This window comes from Euleptes europaea, chromosome 7 (assembly GCF_029931775.1).
Source record: "Euleptes europaea isolate rEulEur1 chromosome 7, rEulEur1.hap1, whole genome shotgun sequence".
NCBI classification, from domain to species: Eukaryota; Metazoa; Chordata; class Lepidosauria; order Squamata; family Sphaerodactylidae; genus Euleptes; species Euleptes europaea.
Window position 1 is genome coordinate 93,686,213 of NC_079318.1, and position 18,987 is coordinate 93,705,199.

Sequence of the window (18,987 nt, forward strand, 5' to 3'; positions counted from 1 at the left end):
AACTGGCTGTTATGCCACGACCAACTTAAAAAAAAAATTAAGCGATAATTCCATGTCCTGAGGTTACAAACCGGCTGCAACTGGTTTTATTTTTTTTCCTCCCCTGCCCCCGCTAGGCATCATGGGTAAAAGTAAGCATCCCCCCTTTTCTTTTGTTTAATATAACGGCACCACAGATGATTGGCAGGGACGTGCCCGTTCCGCAACTGGGCTCCGGCAGGTCCCTGGAGGGGGATGGCACGCCGCGGCCGCCCATGTTCCAACGAGGGGGCTTCTCGTGAAAAAAACCCTGGCTCTCCCCCCTGCCCTCGCGTGCTCGCAATCTGTCTTCCCCTCCGTCTGTCTGTCTCTCCCCTCCTCTTGACAAGTAGAGGAGCGAGGGAGAACACGCTACCTGTAAGTAGTCTATCGGACCGTCTTATTTTTTTTTAAAAAAAATATCGATATATGTATATATAAATATTTAACAAAAAGGGTCTTCAGGGAATAGCCAAGATTTTTTTTAAAGGTTTCTTTTATAGCCACAAGCTCTCGAATGTTTGGTTTTTTTTTTTCAACATTTGGGAGGGGGGAAATCTGGGCAGTATAATTTTTTTAAATTGCCCTCCCACCCCATTCATGCGGCTGCTGGTCTTAAAGCTGCTGAGGAAGAGGATCGGGGACGGAGGAGAGGAGGGAGGGGGAAAGGGGGATTATTTGGGGAATATGGCAAAGAAATTCTATTGTCTCTCTGGCGTGCTGATAGTTTGATAGAATACCCCGAACCTTCTCTCTCTCTCTCTCTCTCCCTCTCTCTCTTTCTCCCTCCCTCCCCCCCTTTCGTCCTCCACCCCGCCTCTCTTCTTTTCATGTCAGCTACAACCCTGCTCTGTGAATGGAGGCAGCCAGCTGACGGGGAGAAGCCTGGCACCGTGCCAAGGGCTGGAGACGCTTTTGCGCGTGTGTGGAGTGTATGCTGAGCACAAAGCGACGGGAGGGGGGGCGGGAGGAGGCGGCGGAGGCCTTCCTTGCAGTCTAGGAAATCGCAGGCTATTATATAAGGGAGTCTGCGTCACCAGGGTGGATGGGGGGGCAGCGGAGGGAGGAGAGGAAGGGGAAGAGACAGGTCTTGAAGCCACACTCTGCTTCCCCTCCCTTTTATTGTATTAAAATGGCCTGGCGAATCGTTGAGCTGATGCCAGCGTCCTTAGTTCTCCCAACGTCTCCCTCCTGCCACCCCCCAAAGAAAGCCATGCGGTTAAGGAATGGGGTTAGCTGTTGGTGTTGGGTGGAGGACCACCTCCCCCTCACTCATCTCCAAGCGTTAAAGAAATGACATGTCGAAACCTTTCTCGGGTCCTGGAATCCATGAGGGTCTCCCCCCCCCCCCGCCCCTAATCAACGATTCCTTCTGTAAGAGGTTTCATTTTATTGTGACTGAGCAAAAATTTGGTGAAAATGCTTTAAAGAAAAGGAGAACGCTTCTGTTCACATGCCTCATAGCCTTGGTTGCCCTCACAACAATCCCTTTTCCCGATTTCCATCATCCTCTGCTCTGGAAGTCTGATAATGCAGACCCGTGACACCAAGCTCTGGTTCATTGGTAGTGGGAGAAGGGCATTCCATACGTGCCCAGTGTGAAGCTCTTATGCCTTCAGTCGTCCCAAGGGGTTCGGCTCCAGTGCGAAAGTTCAGAGACGAATGTTCGGAGGCGAAACCTCAGCGAGCCTCGGCCGAAACAGAGGCCTAGCCCCCCCCAGAGGGAGCGAAGAGCGTGAGAGTGATTCGCTGAGGGCCACCTGCCTCGAGTAGGGGTCGAGGCAGATTTGGCCCCAGTCACAGGTCTCTAATGTGGGGTGGTTGGATACTCCTGTGGGCCTGGGACTTTTTGCAGGCTGTCGGGACGTTCAAATGAAAAAGTGGCGGGACATTCAGGGAAAGCGTAAATGCCCTTGCAATGCATTGCTTTTCCTGAGGGTACGTTGGATCCTAGGAATCTGTTCTGCTGGTGGCAGAGCTTTCCGTCAGTGCCATGATCCTTCCTGGGGGACCTCCCCCCATTGAAAATACGAATTCTTTGGGAAGCAATTGGGTCCAGGCGTGTATCTATTTCCTCTACTATCTTCTCTTCTGCCTCTTACCTGGTGTGACCCAGAAGCCAGGTCTTTGTGCGCGTTAGAACGCGGTGGTAATATTGAGGAGGGAAAAAGAATCAAGGGGCTTCAGGCTGTGAGGTGGAGCGTTTTGCTGAGGTCCACGTAGAGAAAGTTACATAGCAAGAAGTGGACTGAGCTAAAATCTTTCCAGTGGATGTCTTAAGTTCTCGATTTGGAGGAAGCTTTTCAGTGCATGGGATCATTCGAAATGGCACTCCGGACTTGCAGTTTGGGTCCCTATTGCCACCCCCTTTCTGCCCCACTCTGTCGCATGCGTCAATGAGGGGTGATGGTTATAACCGAGAGTCATCCTGAAGTTTTTTGCTTGACTCCTAGTCATCCAACGGGAGCTGATGTCAGAGTTGGTGTGGTGTAGGAGCTGGGAAAGTGAGCTGTTCCTAGTTCAGATCTTGCTTCTGGCTTACTTTAAGCAAGCTGCTGTCCTTCCAGTCTGCATGGTGTAGTGGTTAAGAGCGGTGGTTTGGAGCAGTGGACTCTGAACTGGAGAACTGGGTTTGATTCCCTACTCCTTCACATGAGTGGTGGAGGCTAATTGGTGAACCAGGTTGGTTTCCCCACTCCTACACATGAAGCCAGCCGGGTGACCTTGGGCTCGTCACAGCTCTCTTAGAGCTCTCCCAGCCCCACCTACCTCACAGGGTGTGTGTTGTGGGGAGGGGAAGGGAAGGTGATTGTAAGCCAGCTTGTTTCTTCCTTAAGTGGTAGAGAAAGTCGGCATATAAAAACCAATTCTTCTTCATCATCATCATCTGCAAGACAGGATCTAATCATTCTGGCCAACCTTGCTGGGCTGTCGCAGAAATTAGGTAGTGTACAAGCACTTTATGAATGCAGAGGAAGGCAGAGCACCAGCTTTGCGTGCTGACGGTCCCTGGTTCGGTCCTGGCTCGGACCCCAGACACTCTAGTTCAAAGTCATCAGGTGTTTCAAAAGACGTTGTCTGACTGAGATCCCGCAGAGCCACAGCCGGTCGAAAGTGATGATAACTGGGCCAGACGGGTCACTGGTCTGACAGGTTGAAATGCTAAGGATTACTATTAAGTCTGTCGGCATGGCCGTCGCCTGAACTGCAGGCCTTTGGGAATCGTGGTCGCTGGATCTGCTTGCAACAGCGTTGAATGCCGTTGCCTTTAGCCGACTGCCCAGAGTTCTTATCTTTGCTGGCAGGAATCGACCACGGGCGTTCCAGTTCTGCATTTTCCTCTTCCCGGAGCCGAAGCTCTCCACTCTCCTCCGCCTCCTCTCCTCCGCCCCTGACTTTATGCTGGAGAAAGGAGACTGCTTTTCTGTCTAGAGCAGTTACGATGCCAGCGCTTCCTCTCCTTCCCCGTCTGCTCGGTTCCGTTCACTTTGGACGAGCCGCAAGGGAGAGAGAGAAGCGGAGCCATCTCGGCGAGCTGACGCCAAAATGGCTCGCGAGGAGACAGTGTCGGCAGCCGCTCGCGACAGCTCTCTGGTGCCTTTGGGAACAGAGCCCGTTCTGTCCGGAGCTGTTTTCTGTCGCTTCTTCTCCACGATGCCTTGAGGATTCATGCGCAGATCGTTGAGATCCTTTCTGTGTGTGTGTGCGCAATGGATCGAGATGGAAATTGGACCCCGTGCCCCTTGGACGGAAGACCCGTTTTGCTTGTAAGCCAGCTTTCTCTTCCTTCATTCCCTGGGTGTCGCGATCCCCTCCCCCAAACACAGGCGCAGCTGTGGTGTAGTACGTCTCTTGGCGAGATGCTCGTGGAACGAGAATGTGAGCGAATGTCTTGTGACCCCTTATGGTCTGAAGGAAGTGTCGGGGTTCAAGGCAGGGTGGCAGAGGGGTGCGTTGGCAGCGGTGGCAGTACCGGTGCGGATCTGCTTGCATCCGTCTCCCTCTTTTCTCCCCCTCTCTGGTCTGCCTGGCCGTCGTAGTCCCAATTTCCTTTTTAGGCGTTTGTCCTTTTGATAGCATTGTGTGGAGAACGGTTTGTCTTGGGAGCCAGCCATTTTGTGCGTTCTGTCTTGAAATGCATCTGTGTGACGGCAACGTTGCTTTGCGTTTGCCACAGGCGGAGGAGCTGAGGTCTCACGGCCAGCGGCAGGGTGGCTGGCAGTACTGATAGTGAGCCAAAGGGTTAACCTTGCAGGGTGGGCTTGGAGGAATCGCCCTGCCAAGGTTTTAGCTTGTGCCTGGGGCAGATTTTTTATTTTTGGGGGGAAATGTAAAGCAAGGATCTTGGCGTTCAGATATGCCAAAAACTGTTAGAGGCAGAACAAGCAGGGCAAGCTGAAGACAAGCGGGATGGAGGCCAGTTCAGTAATGGTGGACAACTGCCAGCTAGGATAGCAAAATGAGCCTCCATGTACAGAAGCAGCATATAGTGAAATGCCAGCTGCTGTGGATATACTGTGGAATAAATACCCTTGTATTGATGATGAAGAAGGAGGAGTTGTTGGTATTTATATGCCAACTTTCTCTACCACTTAAGGGAGACTCAAACCGGCTTACAATTCCCTTCCCTTCCCCTCCCCACAACAGACACCCTGTGAGGTAGGTGGGGCTGAGAGAGCTCTAAGAGGGCTGTGACTAGCCCAAGGTCACCCAGCTGGCTTCATGTGGAGGAGTGGGGAATCAAACCCAGTTTCCAGATCAGACTCCACCGTTCCAAACTACTGCTCTTAACCACTACACCACACTGGCTTGGATTGGAGCTTGTGGGTAATTTCTGCTAGCGGAGCTGCTTTCTGCCGACGAACGAAGTCTTCCTTCCGCAAGAGGAAAGTATCTATGCTGGTGGAACATATCCACAACATCTGTCCCATCAGTTTATTACCTGACTGGGAGCTTCCAGAGGTGTCTGCTGGGCCCAGCCAGGGTCAGGATAGCGGACTCGATACTCAGGCTTCACAATTATTTACTGTTGTGTGGATGCTGCATTGGAACTTAAAATCTACCTCTTAGTTTTATTTATTACAATAGAATCATAGAGTTGGAAGGGACCACCAGGGTCATCTAGTCCAATCCCCTGCACAATGCAGGAAACTCACAACTACCTACCACCCACACCCCCAGTGACCCCTTCTCCAGAAGATGGGGGGGGGGAATCCTCCAGGATCCCCAGCCAATCTGGTCTGGAGTAAAATTGCTTATGGAACCCAAAGTGGCGATCGGCAGTACCCTGGGCATGCAAGAAAGGGCCATCCTCTTTATGACAGCCCTTCAAGTACTTGAAGATGGTTTATCATATCCCCTCTCAGTCATCTCCTCTCCAGGCTAAACATACCCAGCTCCTTCAACCTTTCCTCATAGGACTTGGTCTCCAGACCCCTCACCCTCCTCTGGACACGTTCCAGCTTATCTACATCCTTCCTAAATTTTGGTGCCCAAAACTGAACAAAGTGCTCCAGGTGAGGTCTAACCAGAGCAGAGTAAAGCGATACCATCACTTTGCGTGATCTGGACACTATACTTCTGTTGATACGGCCCCAAGATCGCATTTGCCTTTTTAGCAACCGCATCACACTGCTGACTCATGTTCAGTGTGTGGTCTACTAAGACCCCTGGATCCTTTTCGCACACACTACTGCTAAGACAAGTCTTCCTCCATCCTATAATTATGCATACTTTTAGTACTTCCTGCAAAATAAGGAGCTCAAGGCAGATTACAAGAATAAATCTTTACATTGCTGGTTGGCTAGTGCAGAGATGACTTAGGAATTGGACAGAATTCCCCAGAGACATTGGACTATACAGAATGCGTCAATCGCTCAGGCATGGGCTTGACAAATCCCAGGCTCCCAAGGTACCATGGTGCCTAGAAATTTCATTGTTGTACCTAGTATTTTCATGTCATTTCTTGTAAGTGCCTCTCGGTGATTCCCAGTGGAAGTAGGAAGCTTATTTGGGTGAAGGATTGCGGTTAGCTTTTTGTTGTGATGAAAACCAGGGCTAGCTCTAATTTATTGAGAGCCAGCATGGTGTAGTGGTAAAGAGTGGTGGTTTGGAGCATGGTGTAGTGGTTAAGAGCGGTAGTTTGGAGTGGTGGACTCTGATCTGGAGAACCGGGTTTGATTCCAAACTCCTCCACATGAGCGGTGGAGGATAATCTGGTGAACCGGATTTGTTTTCCCACTCCTCCACGTGAAGCCAGCTGGGTGACCTTGGGCAAGTCACATTCTCTCAGCCTCACCTACCTCACAGGGTGTCTGTTGTGGGGAGGGGAGGGGAAGGCTATTGAAATCCGATTTGATTCTCCCTTAAGTGGTAGAGAAAGTCGGCATATAAAAACAAACTCTTCTTCTAAATCTGGCTTTAGGGTGGGTGGAAAGTGTGGATGCAAAGGGGGTTGCGGCTGTGAACCGTTGGGGTCACAGTTGTAACTTTGCTGCCCTCCCTCATGAGAGCTGGGTCTCCTGCAGAACTGACCTGGTGCTTATCTGACCTTTGCCATTTCCCAAGGTTCCCCTGTCTTGGTATTCAGATGGCGGTCCCTGGCACAGAAGCGTCTTTTGCATCCATCACTCTTGCAAGAGTCAGTAACGTTGACACCGTCTAGCAAGCAAGGACATCGCAGTCAGGCGCTCTGGTTTGTGGCTGTTGCCATTAGTTCTCGGAGACCATCTTCACTCATAGAATCATAGAGTTGGAAGGTGCCATAGAGGCCATCTAGTCCAACCCCCTGTTTAATGCAGAATCAGTCTAGAGCATCCCTGACAAGTGCTTGTCCAGCCTCTGCTTGAAGACTGCCAGTGAGGGGGAGCTCACCACCTCCCCAGGTAGCTGATTCCACTGCTGAACAACTCTTACCGTAAAACTTTCCCCCCTAATATCCAGCCGGTACCTTCCCTAATTTAAACCCATTACTGTGAGTCCTATCCTCTGCTGCCAACAGGAACAGCTCCCTGCCCTCCTCCAAGCAACAGCCCTTCAAATACTTCAAGAGAGCAATTAGGGAAAAGGCCGTAGCTCAGTGGCAGAGCATCTGCTTGGCATGCAGAAATTCCCAGGTTCAATCCCCGGCATCTCCAGTTAAAGGGGACTAGGCAAGTAGGTGATGTGAAAGACCCCTGCCTAAGACCCTGGAATGCCACTGCCGGTCTGAGTAGACAGTACTGACTTTGAGGGACCAGGGGTCTGATTCAGTATAAGGCAGCTTCATGTGTTCATGTCCCCCCTCAACCTCCTCTCCAGACGAAATATTCCCAACTCCCTCTGCCTTTCCTCGCAGGGCTTGGTCTCCAGGCCCCCTGATCATCCTCATCGCTCTCCTTGGCCCCCGCTCCATTCTGTCCGCATCCGTTTTGAAGTGAGGCCTCCAGAACTGCATACAGTACTCCAGCTGCGGCCTGACCAACGGGGTGTACAGCGGAGCTGCAACACCTTGTGTTTCGAACTCTTCTCAGAAGAGGCGTTTCGGTACCCCCAGACTGTGGAGCATTTGAAGGCTCAGACCGCTCCTCTGGGGCGTCCCAGAAGCATCCGGCTGGCCTCGCTCGGAAACGGGAGGCTGGACTAGATTGACCTTTCGGCCTGACCCAGACAGGCAGGGGCTGATGCACTTCTGATGAACTGCTAGCGCAAAGCATGGCCGTGTGTGTGTTTTCCCGCGAAGGTCCCGTCTAAGACCTTCTGAGTCAGACGAGGGACAGCCTCACCCGCGTCAGCCGAACAGGCTCTTCCGTGGTCCCCAGGGACTTCCACTCCGCAAATCTGTACTGATAAATCCGACTCGATTGTCGCGGCCCTGGATCCACGTGGGATATGGCTTTTTGGGGAGGGGCGGTTGGCTCCCTTCAACTGGGAAAAGAGCAGAAAAGAGCAACCAAAATGATCAGGGGAACAGAGCAACGGCCCTATTGAGGAGCAGTTAAAACGCTTAGAGCTGTTTAGATTGGACAGAAGGCTGTTAAGGGGAGACATGAAAGAGGTCTGTAAAATTACACGTGGTATGGAGAGAGTGGACAGGGAGAAGCTTTTCTCCCTCTCTCATAATACCAGAACGCGGGGTCATCTGCTGAAGCTGGAGGGTGAGAGATTCAAAACAGATCAAAGGAAGTATTTCTTCACACAAGGTATATTTAAATTGTGGAACTCCCTGCCCCAGGATGTGACGGCTGCCAATTTGGAAGAGGAGTGGACATGTTCATGGAGGAGAGGGCTATCCATGGCTACTAGTCAAAATGGAAACTAACAATGCACCCCTATTCTCTCCAGGATCAGAGGAGCATGCCTATCATATCAGGTGCTGTGGAACACAGGCAGGATGGTGCTGCTGCAGTCATCTTGTTTGTGGGCTTCGTGGAGGCACCTGGTTGGCCACTGTGTGAACTGCTAGACTTGATGGGCGACTGGCGTCCGGGCCTTCCCGCCGGTGTTGGGGCTTCAAATGCCGGCATAAGTTGCCCAAATGCTGGAATGGGGGCCCCGACTCCCTGCGCAGCACCTTCCTGGCCTCCTAAGGGCTTTTGCCGTTCAAGCTCAGGAATGCTCTGATAGAGTGGTTCCTCAGTGGAACAGGCTTCCTCGGGAGATAGTGAGCTCTCCTTCCCTGGAGGTTTTTAAGCAGAGGCTAGATGGCCATCTGTCAGCAATGCTGATTCTATGACCTTAGGCAGATTATGAGAGGGAGGGCATCTTGGCCATCTTCTGGTCATGGTGTAGGGGTCACTGGGGGTGTGGGGGGGAGGTAGTTGTGAACTCATGAACACATAAAGCTGCCTTATACTGAATCAGACCCTTGGTCCATCAAAATCCGTATTGTCTACTCAGACCGGCAGTGGCTCTCCAGGGTCTCAGGCAGAGGTCTTTCGCATCACCTGCTTGCCTAGTCCCTTACCTGGAAATGCCGGGGATTGAACCTGGGACCTGAATTTCCTGCATTGTGCAGGGGGTTGGACTAGATGACCCTGGTGGTCCCTTCCAACTCTATGAATCTATAAATGCCCCCGAAGAGACGTACCAGAGAAGCACGGAGGCAGAAGTTCCACAATCTTCTTCATTTGACCAACTCTCAACATGGACAGCACTTCCACGTATAGGGTTGCCCCCCCCCCCGGGTTGGGAATTTCCCGGAGATCTGGGACTAAGGCAGGGAGGGGTTGGGGAGGAAACTCAGCAGGGATGTGATGTCATAGAGTCCCCCCCCCCCAAGCGTCTGTTTTCTCCAGGGGAACTGATCTCTGTGGTCTGGAGATCAGCTGTAATTCCAGGAGATACTCAGGCCCCGCCTGGAGTTTGGCAGACCTATCCATGTAGGAAGTAGAGGGTCACATGCGCTGGTCACCCACCCCTGGGTACATGCAGCAAAATAGACAAATTTTGCAACCTAACATTTGACGGCCTGCGTGTGCTTTGCGTGTGCTGCCTTTGTGGGAAAATGGTCACTTTTCAAGCAGGCCTTGTGCATCTATTTTTGTCGATTCTTAAAAATCTACTTTATTTACACATCTTTTTTCACAGAGGCTGAAGGCAGGTAGATGACAGCGTGGTGTAGTGGTTCAATCAATCAAACTTTATTTAGATACAATGTCAGCTCCGGATAAAAATCAAAGCTAGGTTAAAATAATAAATGTTGATGGTTCTGGGAGGGATGATTTGAAGAAGAGGAGGAAAGATCTATGGGGAAAGGTTTTCAATCAGTCGTTTACGAATCCCACTAGACTGGAGGCAGAATTTGGCTACCTGAGTGGTTATCTCCCTAGAGAAGTCTGCTAAGTGAAGGGAAACTGGCTTCTTCTGATCTCCCAGGAAAGGATGACAATACGGTGAGAATGTACTGCGATCTTATGTCGTTGTAGAAGGGACGTTGCAGCAGAACATGTTCTATTGTTTCCACTTTCTCTGTTTTGCACGAGCATAGTCGTTGATGAAAGGGAGTACGGAGATACCTGCCTTCCAGGAGAATGTAGTGGTTAAAAGTGGCAGACTCTAATCTGGAGAATAAGGTTCGATTCCCCCACTCCTCCACATGAGGCAGGCACCAATTGCTTGTTTGTTTTTTGTTCACGTACGCTCCGCTTTTCTGCCAATCGGGGACCCAAAGCGGCTCACATTGTTCCCTTCTCCATTTTATCCTCACAATGAACCCTGTGAGGTAGGTGAGCCTGAGAGTATGTGACTGGCCCACGGTCACCCAGGGAGCCTCCATGGCAGAGCAGGGATTCGAACCTGGGTCTCCCAGATCCTCGTCTGACACTCTAACCCCCGTACTTTAGATGGGGGACTAGCCCGAGGCCACCTAGTGAGTTTGTATCACAGGCAAGATTTGACTTGGGCGATCTCTCTGATCGTAGCTCCCAGAGGCCTCTTGTGTGCGCGGGGGTAGCGGCGCATGGCTCAGTGACACAGCATTCGCCTTGCATGCAGAAGGTCACGGGTTCCATCCCCAGCATCTCCACCTAAAAGGGTGATGTGAAAGACCTCTGCCTGAGACCCTGGAGAGCCATTGTTAGAATAGGACAGTCACGACCATGATAGAAAAATGTTTTGACTCTGAAGAAGGCACCTTTGTGTTTGTGTGTGTGTGTGTGTGTGTGTGTATTAAGAACACAAGAACATAAGAAAGGTCATGCTGGATCAGACGAAGGTCCATCAAGTCCAGCAGTCTGTTCACACAGTGGCCAAACAGGTGCCTCTGGGAAGCCCACAAGCAAGACGACTGCAGCAGCATTCTCCTGCTTGTGCTCCACAGCACCTCATATAACAGACACGCTCCTCTGATCCTGGAGAGAATAGGGATGCATCATGGCTAGTATCTATTTTGACTAGTAGCCATGGATAGCCCTCTCCTCCATGAACATGTCCCCTCCCCTCTCAAAGCCTTCCAAGTTGGCAGCCATCACCACATCCTGGGGCAGGGAGTTCCACCATTTAACTATGCCTTGTGTGAAGAAATACTTCCTTTTATCTGTTTTGAATCTTTCACCCTCCAGCTTCAGCAGATGACCCCACGTTCTGGTATTACAAGAGGGAAGGGGCTATCGAGGCAGGGTGCTCCAGAGAAACCTTTCAGTGGGCAGGAGATGCCCTGTGGGGGGCATACAATAATTTCTGGGATGAAAAAGGGCTAAGGAGGACGATTTGGGGAAGCACGAAGAAAAAGAGGCGCAAGAGAGGAAGTGGAACAAGACAGTGCAGTGTAGTGGTCAGAGTGTCAAACTAGGAACAAGGAGACCCAGGTTCAAATCCTCAGGAAGCTCACTAGCAGGCCTCAGGCCAGCCTCACAGTGTTGTTGTGAGTGTAAGATGGAGGAAAGGAAATCCCTGAACTCCTCAGGAAGGAGAGGATAAAAATGTGCTAGACAGGTAACTTAGGTTGGAAGATGGTAGCAAATGTAATATTTATTTATTTTATTTGCTTTATTTGCACCCCACTTTTCTCCCCAAAGGGCACCCAGAGCGGCACCCCCTGCAAAATGCAGGAAATTCACAAATACCTCCTCCCACAACCCCAGTGACCCCCACCCCATGCTCAGAAGATGGCCCCAAAAAAACCGCTCTGGGATGCCTAGCCAATCTGGCCTGCAGGAAAATTCCTTCCTGACCCCAAAGTGGCAATCGGCATTAACCTGGGCATGTAAGAAAGGGCCACGAGAGTCGAGCTCTGGCTCATCTCTTCCTGCCCTCCCTCTCATAGAACCGTAGAGTTGGTAGGGGCGATAGAGGCCATCTAGTCCAACCCCCTGCTCAATGCAGGATCAGCCTAGAGCAGTGATGGCGAACCTTTTAGTGACCGAGTGCCCAAACTGCAACCCAAAACCCACTTATTTATCGCAAAGTGCCAACATGGCAATTTAACCTGAATACTGAGGTTTCCTCCCAGCTTGGCAAGGGGCTGCAGGGAGTCCAGGGAGGGGGGGGGCTTTGAAGGGCTAGGCAGCGTGGAGCTCTTCAAAGCCTGGGCGGCATGGAGTCCAGGGAAGGGGGGGGCCTTTGAACAGCTCCGTGCTCCCTTCAAAGCCCCCACCGCCCCTGCGCGTACCCACAGAGAGGGCTCGGCGTGCCGGACTTGGCACGCGTGCCATAGGTTCGCCAACACGGGCCTAGAGTATCCCTGACAAGTGCTTGTCCAGCCTCTGCTTAAAGAACACCAATGAAGGGGAGCTCACCACCTCCCTAGGTAGCCGATTCCATTGTCGAACAACTCTTACTGTAAAAAAAAAAAATCCCCTAATATCCAGCCAGTCCCTTTCCGCCTGCAATTTAAACCCATTATTGCGAGTCCTATCCTCTGCTGCCAACAGGAACAGCTCCCTGCCCTCCTCTAAGTGACAGCCCTTCAAATACATAAAGGGAGCAATCCTGTCCCCCCTCAACCTCGTCTTCTCCAGAGTGAACATTCCCAGGTCCCTCAGCCTTTCCTCGTAGGCCTTGGTCTCCAGTCCCCTGATCATGATCCAAAGAAAGGAAACGTTGGGAGTTGACATATTTCTGCACTACAGGTCTACACACCAGACCTGTTGTTAGTGTAATAAAATCCCTAAAAATTATGAATAATTATTATTGCCACTGCCGAGAGACCAAATGTCGCACCTTGATTTGAACAGAATAGGCAAGACTTTGATCTGAGAATTCTTCTCGAAGTAGAAACCGAAGGCAGCTTTTGACGTTACTCGTTGGCAGACACAGGATTGCTGTTCAGTGTCCAGGAAACCCCGACACCCCCATGCCGCCTTCACACAACATATCACTTTACACTTGTAGGTCGGTTGCGTGCTTTAAGGAGAGCCAGCGTGGTGTAGAGAGCCAGCAGTGGTGTAGTGGTTTGGAGTGGTGGACTCTGATCTGAAGAACTGGGTTTGATTTCCCACTTCTCCACGTGAGCGGCAGACACTAATCTGGATTTGTTTTCCCGCTCCTCCACATGAAGCCAGCTGGGTGACCTTGGACTAGTCACAGCTCTCTCAGCCCCACCTACCTCCCAGGGTGTCTGTTGTGAGGAGGGGAAGGGAAGGTGATTGTAAGCAGGTTTGAGTCTCCCTTAAATTGTAGAGAAAGTCGGCATATAAAAACCAACTCTTCTTCTTCTTCTTCTCCTCCTCCTCTTCTCCTCCTTCTCCTTCTCCTCTTTGTTGCCAGCAAAAGCGGAGTTTGATGGAGGAGAAACGTTAATGCTTAGGGCTGTGACTCACACGTCAGATTTCGAGGTTGTTTTTGTTCTGGGGTAAGGGAACAAAAAGAGAGGTAGCTGTTCATTCTGAAATTGAAGGGGGGGCAACAACTTAATTATTGACTCGCAAGTTAACGTGTCACTTCCATAGCTGTCTCCGGAAAGGGCACAATTTTATTGAATAGATCAACGGATCGGTTAGAACGGAGGTGGATAATTGCCAGCCGACAGCCCCCGGATCGTCCTGTTTTTTTGAGATGTGCGTGCTTCGAATGCATGGTTTGCGCACCTCTTCCCCCCCTTGCCACCCCTTGAAGCATGCCTCTACTTGCCTAACTATTTTTGGCTCTGGGCAGAGGGAGGGAGGACGTGAACATAGACGGAGAAGACCGTGGATGTGTGTTTGCATGTATTTTTGTACCCCTCCCATGACAAGCTGAAGCAGCAGTAATTTATGAAGCTATGTTCTGGGGCCTGCAGGAATGAGTGAGGGGGCACGTACTTTGGAGCTTTGCTTGGGTGTAGGAATAGGGGGCTCTCAAGTTGAGGGGCAGTACACATGAAGCTACCTTATACTGAATCAGACCCTTGGTCCATCAAGGTCAGTATTGTCTACTCACATGGTTTTTCCAGGATCTCAGGCAGGGGTCTTTCACATCACCTATGACCTGATCCTTAACTAGAGGCAGCGGGGATTGAACCTGGGACCTTCTGCATGCTAAGCAGAGGCTCTACCATGTTGCCCCAGCTTCTCCCAAATCAGAACAGACAAAACACACCATCATGCAACTTGGAAGGCTTTAAGAGGGGCCATGGCTCAGTGGTAGAGCATCTGCTTGGCATGCAGAAGGTCCCAGGTTCAATCCTCGGCATCTCCAGTTAAAGGGACTGGGCGAGTAGGTGATGGGAAAGACCTCTGCCTGAGATCCTGGAGAGCTGCTGCTAGTCTGAGTAGACAATACTGACTTTGATGGACCAAGGGTCTGATTCAGTAGAAGGCAGCTTCATGTGTTCATGTGTTCAAGAGGGGGGTGGACATGTTCATGGAGGAGAGGGCTATTCATGGCTACTAGTAAAAATGGGTACTAGTTACGATGCACACCTATTCTCTCCGGGATCAGAGGAGCATGCCTCTTATATTTAGGCGCTGTGGAGCACAGGCAGGATAATGCTGCTGCAGTCGTCTTGCTTGTGGGCTTCCTTGAGGCACCTGGTTGGCAACTGTGTGAACAGACTGCTGGACTTGATGAGCCTTGGGCCTTTCTTATGTTCATGTTAACTTACAGAACTGACTGCCACAAGAGAAGTTGATGGGTATGGGCTGAGATGGCTTTAAAAGAGGACCAGGCACGTTCCTGGAAGAGGAATGGTCTGTCAAGGGCTGTTAGCTGTGCCGGGGAGATAGAGCTTCCGTGCACAGTCACAGTGTACCTTGGAATACAAGTTGCTGTAGAGTAGTGGGGTTGGCGGCTGTGGGTAAGGGGAAGCCATTTTTGATGGAATCTTGGTCGGATCAGCAGGGCTTTCCTTATTCTCTCCTGGGAAAATTTTGGGACACATGAACACATGACGCTGCCTTATACGGAATCAGACCCTTGGTCCATCAAAGTCAGTATTGTCTACTCAGACCGGCAGCAGCTCTCCAGGGTCTCAGGTCGCAGTCTTTCATATCACCTACTTGCCTAGTCCCTTTAACTGGAGAAGCTGGGGATTGAACCTGGGACCTTTGGCATGCCAAGCAGATGCTCTACCACTGAGCCACAGCCCTTCCCCATGGAGCAAGGTCTTTTTGCTCTAACCCCACGGCTCTGGAGTAACTTTCCTGGAGAGTAATGGATTGTCGTGTCTCTCTTTTTAGGGCGATTTATATAGCATACTTCTAAATATCCTTTTGCCAGGTCAGTTTGTTGATGCTGTTTTTTTGTGATTTTTCATCTATGGCTTAGTCTCGCAAAATTCAAATAACATCTTTTTCTTTTTTAAATAAATGTGCTGCCCTATAATATAAAATGGCAGCCACAAAAAAAGCAGCTTAGTTTTAGATATTGTTCAATTTTTAGATATTATTCAGGTTTGTCATTTAATTCTAGTGTTTGCTTCATTTCAAGGCTTTAAATGCAGGCTTGTTAATTGACAGTCACCCTACTGTCGAAGGCTTTCACGGTCAGAGTTCATTGGTTCTTGTAGGTTATCCGGGCTGTGTAACCGTGGTCTTGGAATTTTCTTTCCTGACGTTTCGCCAGCAACTGTGGCAGGCATCTTCAGAGTAGTAACACTGAAGGACAGTGTCTCTCAGTGTCAAGGGTGTAGAAAGAGTAATATATAGTCAGAAAGGGGTTGGGTTTGAGCTGAGTATTGTCCTGCAAAAGTATTGTCCTGTAAGTATCAAGATAATGTGCTAATGAGGATATGGTATGTTAATATGGAACCATTGTATCCTGAAGTGATCTGTTAATGTGTGTAATCCAAAACTAATCTGTATGGCTATTGTTGAATGTTGTCTTTGTCTGGAGGTTTTTCAGGGCAGGAAGCCAAGCCTTATTCATTCTTAAACTCTCCTCTTTTCTGTTAAAGTTGTGCTGATGTTTGTGAATTTCAATGGCTTCTCTGTGCAATCTGACAAAATAGTTGGTAGAACTGTCCAGTCTTTCAGTGTCTTGGAATAAGACCCTGTGTCCTGTTTGTGTCAGTCCATGTTCAGCCACTGCTGATTTCTCAGGTTGGCCAAGTCTGCAGTATCTTTCATGTTCTTTTATCCTTGTTTGTATGCTGCGTTTTGTGGTCCCGATGTAAACTTCTCCACAGCTGCAAGGTATACGATATACTCCTGCAGAGGTGAGGGGGTCTCTTTTGTCTTTTGCTGATCGTAGCATTTGTTGTATTTTCTTGGTGGGTTTAAACACTGTTTGTAGGTTATGTTTTTTCAAAAGTTTCTCCATCCTATCAGTGACTCCTTTAATAAATGGCAAGAATACCTTTCCTATGGGAGACTGTTTTTCTTGAGTTTTCTGATTTTTGTTTGGTTCAATGGCCCTTCTGATTTCATTCTTGGAGTAGCCGTATCCATCCAAACATTCAGTTTACCATGGAAAAGGAAATTGAGGGTAAACTCCCATTTCTTGATACCCTTGTCATCCGTAAATCAAACCTTCAGTTAGGTCACAAGGTCTACCGGAAACCAACTCACACAGATCGCTACTTACACAAAAACTCCAACCACCACCCCCGACAGAAAAGAGGAATAATCAAAACATTAATGGACCGTGCAAGACGGATCTGTGAACCACAGTTTCTCAAGGAAGAAACTAACCATCTAAATCACGCACTGCTAGCAAACGGCTACTCCAAGAATGAAATCAGAAGGGCCATTGAACCAAACAAAAATCAGAAAACTCAAGAAAAACAGTCTCCCATAGGAAAGGTATTCTTGCCATTTATTAAAGGAGTCACTGATAGGATGGAGAAACTTTTGAAAAAACATAACCTACAAACAGTGTTTAAACCCACCAAGAAAATACAACAAATGCTACGATCAGCAAAAGACAAAAGAGACCCCCTCACCTCTGCAGGAGTATATCGTATACCTTGCAGCTGTGGAGAAGTTTACATCGGGACCACAAAACGCAGCATACAAACAAGGATAAAAGAACATGAAAGATACTGCAGACTTGGCCAACCTGAGAAATCAGCAGTGGCTGAACATGGACTGACACAAACAGGACACAGGGTCTTATTCCAAGACACTGAAAGACTGGACAGTTCTACCAACTATTTTGTCAGATTGCACAGAGAAGCCATTGAAATTCACAAACATCAGCACAACTTTAACAGAAAAGAGGAGAGTTTAAGAATGAATAAGGCTTGGCTTCCTGCCCTGAAAAACCTCCAGACAAAGACAACATTCAACAATAGCCATACAGATTAGTTTTGGATTACACACATTAACAGATCACTTCAGGATACAATGGTTCCATATTAACATACCATATCCTCATTAGCACATTATCTTGATACTTACAGGACAATACTTTTGCAGGACAATACTCAGCTCAAACCCAACCCCTTTCTGACTATATATTACTCTTTCTACACCCTTGACACTGAGAGACACTGTCCTTCAGTGTTACTACTCTGAAGATGCCTGCCACAGTTGCTGGCGAAACGTCAGGAAAGAAAATTCCAAGACCACGGTTACACAGCCCGGATAACCTACAAGAACCAGTCACCCTACTGTTTGTGTAAGAATTCCCCCCGGGTGATCAGGCAGAGATGGTTAAGCAAAACTTCTCCCCCCCCCCAAACATACATGTTCCCTTCAAAATAACAAGTGCCAAGCATTAAACGTGTGCGGGCAAGCAGTCATGAAGACTAGTAACTTTAGAGGACGTTTTCAAGGCCGCTTCAAATATATTTGTGAACTCCCTCGATCTACGAGGAAATGGCTAGGAAATCAATGGGCACAGACAGATTTTAAAATTTTATTATGTTTAATATCTGGCCTTGAGAAAAGCGCAGGGCAGCTAACAAATGTGTAAATGAGTCAGTGGAGATCACTGGAAGAGAGACTTTACTGATGCAGAACTGCTGGGCCTTGAGGGGCCGTGGCTTAGTGGCAGAGCATCTGCTTGGCAGGCAGAAGGTCCCAGGTTCAATCCCCGGCACCTCCAGTTAAAAGGACTAGGCAAGTAGGCGATGTGAGAGATCTCCGCCTGAGACCCTGGAGAGCCGCTGCTGGTCTGAGCAGGCAGACGGCATACCTAGAGCGTCTGCCTCCTCCCGTTTATCCTCTCAACAACCCTGTGAAGTAGGTTAGGTTGAGAGCGTGCGACTGGCCCGAAGTCATTTAGCTGTTTTCACAGCCGAGTGGGGATTAGAACCTAGGTCGTCTTCCAGGTCCTAGGCCAACACTTTAACTGCACTGGCTTCCCTCCCCACTGCCCGTATTACTTGTTTTAAAGAAGAAGAGTTGGTTTTTAATCACCCCACTTTTCTGTATGTTTAAGGAGTCTCAGAGTGGCTTACAGTACTGACCTTGATGGTCTCATTCAGTATAAGGCAGCTTCATATGTTCAGAGAACCAGTGTGGTGTAGCGGTTAAGAGCAGCGGACTCCAATCTGGAGAACCAGGTTTGATTCCCCACTCCTCCACATGAAGCCTGCTGGGTGATCTTGGGCTAGTCACAGCTCTCTCAGCCCCACCTACCTCACAGGGTGTCAGTTGTGGAGAGGGGAAGGGAAGGCAATAGTAAACCAGTTTGAGACTTCTTAAACTGTTTTTCTCCCTCTCCCATAATACTAGTACGTGGAGTCATCTGCTGAAGCTGGAGGAGGAGAGATTCAAAACCGATAAAAGGAAGTATTTTTTCACACAACGCATAGTTAAATTGTGGAACTCCCTGCCCCAAAATGTGGTGATGGCTGCCAACTTGGAGGGCTTGAAGAGGGGGGTGGACATGTTCACGGAGGAGAGGGCTATCCATGGCTACTAGTCAAAATGGATACTAGTCATGATGCATCCCTATTCTCTCCAGTATCAGAGGAGCGTGCCTATTATCTTAGGTGCTTTGGAACACAGGCAGGACAGTGCTGCTGCAGTCATCTTGTTTTGGGCTTCCTAGAGGCACCTGGTTGGCCACTGTGTGAGCAGACTGCTGGACTTGATGGGCCTTGGTCTGATCCAGCAGGGCTTTTCTTATGTTCTTATGTTCTTTAAAGCTAGCAAAAAAGTGGGGTATAAAAACCAACTCTTCTTC

At 49.4% G+C, this 18,987-nt stretch overlaps 1 protein-coding gene across 3 annotated transcripts in view; it reads left to right on the forward strand.

Annotated features, from left to right (window-relative positions):
* Positions 1-145: 145 nt before the first annotated feature.
* GATAD2B (GATA zinc finger domain containing 2B) overlaps positions 146-18,987 on the forward strand; it is a 46,213-nt gene continuing 27,371 nt past the window's right edge. For 2 of the 3 annotated variants that reach the window (XM_056853906.1, XM_056853909.1), the window contains exon 1: positions 148-396. The gene's annotated coding sequence lies outside the window, so the exon portion shown is untranslated. Of the gene's footprint in view, positions 397-18,987 lie in introns of all 3 variants that reach the window. The other variant, XM_056853908.1, reaches the window with a different exon arrangement.